This window comes from Myotis davidii, unplaced genomic scaffold (assembly GCF_000327345.1).
Source record: "Myotis davidii unplaced genomic scaffold, ASM32734v1 scaffold1497, whole genome shotgun sequence".
NCBI lineage: Eukaryota > Metazoa > Chordata > Mammalia > Chiroptera > Vespertilionidae > Myotis > Myotis davidii.
This window is the reverse complement of record NW_006290147.1, coordinates 1,070,052-1,073,527: the sequence shown is the minus strand read 5'-3', so window position 1 is coordinate 1,073,527 and position 3,476 is coordinate 1,070,052. Positions and strand designations below refer to the sequence as shown.

At 56.2% G+C, this 3,476-nt stretch overlaps 1 protein-coding gene and 1 pseudogene across 1 annotated transcript in view; both read left to right on the top strand.

Annotated features, from left to right (window-relative positions):
• Window positions 1-3,476, top strand: part of LOC102763687 (patr class I histocompatibility antigen, A-126 alpha chain) — a 43,242-nt gene that overhangs the window by 2,385 nt on the left and 37,381 nt on the right. The gene's annotated exons all lie outside the window — the stretch shown is intronic.
• LOC102763398 lies at window positions 3-2,726 on the top strand (annotated as a pseudogene).

Here is a 3,476-nt window from a genome sequence, read left to right as displayed (position 1 = left end):
CGTGGTTGTGGGCCTGGTCATCCTTGGAGCTGTGCTCACTGGAGCTGTGGTCACTGGAGCTGTGATGTGGAGGAGGAAGCGCTCAGGTAGGGAAGGGGTGGGGCCTGAGTGTCTTGTCTCACTGGGGGGTGCCAGCCCAGGTAGAAGTGTGTTCTGCTTCATTCAGGGCAAGTACCATCCCCACACGTGTGGTTGCCCAGTGTGGGGCCCTATTTGCTGACACTCACTCTTTAGTAAGACACGTGTGGAAATGAGGGACAGATTCATAACCTGATGATTCTACTGATCCTCCTGGTTCCCAGCACTCCCAGGCTTAGGGTGGAAGGTCTCTGCTGAAGACAGACCTCCGGGAGGGTGGTTGGTCCAGTCCCCACACGTGTAGTTTCTTCAAGTTTCCTAATCCTGTCCTGGGTCTGTTGTCACAGATTTGGAAACTTCTCTGGGCTCCAGGACTAGGAGTTCCTTTAGGACCTCATGGCCCTGCCTCCTCCCTGTCTTCTCACGGGATGTTTTCTTCCCACAGGTGGAAAAGGAGCAAGCTATGTCCAGGCTGCCAGTGAGTATGGAGGGTGACCCCTGACATCCTGTGATAGTACAGACTGGATCCCATGGGGGACCTCACCCCCATAGTTCCTCCCTTAGTCTCCTCTACTGGGGGCTCTGACCGCGTCCTGTTTTGTTCTACCTCAGGCAGCGATAGTGCCCAGGGCTCTGATGTATCTCTCACGGCTTCTAAAGGTAAGACCCTGACGATAGCAGGGGTTGGGGCAAAAGGGAGAGGACTGGGTGATGGGGATTCTTTGGGACATAGTGAGCCTGTGGTGGGCTGTTGAGAATGTCACTACCTACAGCCACTGAACTGAGTTTGTTCATGATCATTTTCTTCCACAGTGTGAGGCACTTGTCAGGGACTGAGTGATGGGAGATTTGTTTACGCTCCCACTTTGTGAATCAAGAATCCCTGAGGTTTCCCCTTCCTTTCGGTCCCAGTGGCGGCTGCAGTGCTGAGCCAGGGGCACCCAAACTCCTGGCTCCTCTCCGCGCCTCCACTCTGCTCCGTGCCCCTGGCTCCCCGTGCTGTGCTGCCAGGATGGAACAGGCCATCTCCTTCGCCAAGGACTTCCTTGCCGGAGGCTTCCCAGCCGCCATCTCCATGACGGCTGTGGCCCCGATGGAGCGGGTCAAGCTGCTGTAGCAGGGGCAGCATGCCAGCCAGTAGATCACGGCCGACAAGCAGTACAAGGGCATCATGGGCTGCATCCTGCGCATCCCCAAGGAGCAGGGCGTGCTGTCCTTCTGGCAGAGCAACATGGCCAACGTCATCTGTTACTTCCTCACCCAAGCCCTCTACTTCGCCTTCAAGGATAATTATAAGCAGGTCTTCCTGGGGGGCGCAGACAAGCACACCCAGTTCTAGAGGCACTTCGTGGGCAACCCGGCCTCAGGCGGGGCCGCGGGCGCCCCCTCCCTCTGCTTCACCCCTGGATTTCGCCTGGACTGGCTGGCGGCCAACGAGGGGAAATCGGGTTCAAGGGCCTGGGACCCTGCGTGGTGCAGCTCACCAAATAGGACGGCATCGGGGCATGTACCAGGGCTTCAACGTCTCAGTGCAAGGCATCATCATCTACCGGGCAGCCTACTTCGGGGTGTAGGACACGGCCAAAGTCATGCTCCCTGAGCCCAGGAACACCCACATCTTCATCAGCTGGATGATCGCCCAGTCGGTGACGGTGTGGCGGGCATGGTGTCCTACCCCTTTGAAACCATGCGGCGACGGATAAATAGAACTGTATACCTAAAAACTAAATTTTAGACGGATAATGATGCAGTCGGGGCGCAAAGGAGCCGACCTCATGTACACCGGCACCATGGACGGCTGGCAGAAGATCTTCAAGGACGAGGGCGGCAAGGCCTTCTTCAAGGGCGCCTGGTCCTACGTCTGAGGGGCATGGGGGGGGCCTTCGTGCTGGTCTTGTACGAGGAGCTGAAGAAGGTCATCTAGGCGCCCCGCCTGCCCGGACACGGGACCCCAGAGCCGCGGAGGCCAAAGGCATGCTCCCCGAGCCCAAGAACACCCACATCTTCATCAGCTGGATGATCGTCCAGTGGGTGACGGTGTGGCGGGCATGGTGTCCTACCCCTTTGAAACCATGCGGCGACGGATAATGATGCAGTCGGGGCGCAAAGGAGCCGACCTCATGTACACCGGCACCATGGACGGCTGGCAGAAGATCTTCAAGGACGAGGGCGGCAAGGCCTTCTTCAAGGGCGCCTGGTCCTACGTCTTGGGGGCATGGGGGGGGCCTTCGTGCTGGTCTTGTACGAGGAGCTGAAGAAGGTCATCTAGGCGCCCCGCCTGCCCGGACACGGGACCCCAGAGCCGCGGAGGCCCCTCACGGTTACAGACCATTGACCTTCCAGAAATTCCAACATCCCCGCCCGGCCAGATCATGGTAGCGCAGGGCGGTGCTCTAGGACGAAACCCTTCTGATCATGATCACTGACACCCCATTCCGCGCCTCGATGGTGGGGGAGGGAACCGCCACGCCCCGCGGGGTCCCTGGCAGGGCCGCCCCTCCCCGCCTTGGGGGCTGTCGTGTATAACATTTATTTAAAGGAAATCCTGCCACCATCCGTGCTTTCCAGCTGTCCTCTCTGCACAGCTGAGTATCCGCAAATCCCTTCTCTGTCCAGCATTCCTCAAACAATTAAACCCAGATACGGAGGGGGGAAAAAAGAACCTCTGATTTCTTTCTGCAAACGGCATCTGAATGTGTGTGTTCCTATCAGCATAACGTGAGGAGGTGGGAGGCTGTCCCACCCCTGCCCGCCACACCCCTTCCCCAGCCTTTCCTCTCCAGTAGAGGTGGGGCTGCCCTTCCCCATTCGTTTTTTTATTTTTTGTTTGTTTGTGTGTTTTTTTGTTTTGTTTTTCTTAAAATATATTTTATTGATTTTTTACAGAGAGGAAAGAAGAGAGATACAGAGTTAGAAACATCGGTGAGAGAGAAACATCAATCAGCTGCCTCCTGCACATCCCCTACTGGGGATGTGCCCGCAACCAAGGTACATGCCCTTGACCGGCATCGAACCTGGGACCTTTCAGTCCGCAGGCCAACGCTCTATCCACTGAGCCAAACCGGTTTTGGCCCCATTTGTTTTTACTTCCTGGTGCTCTAACCTGCAGCTTCTTACTGCCTGATTGAAATAAGAGTCTGGATATGCATTCTTCTTCACTTCTTGCCATGAAGGGGTGATGGGTTCCTTAAAAGAGAACAGCCCACTGGTGTGCCTCAGTGGCTGAGTGTCCACCCAGGAACCAGGAGGTCATGGTTGGATTCTGTTTCAAGGCAAATGCCCAGATTTCAGCTCAGTTCCCACCAGGGTCATGCAAGTGACAGCCAATGCATGATTCTCTCTCATCATTGATGTTTCAATCTGCCTCTCCCTCCTCTTTCCTCTCTCTCTAAAAATCG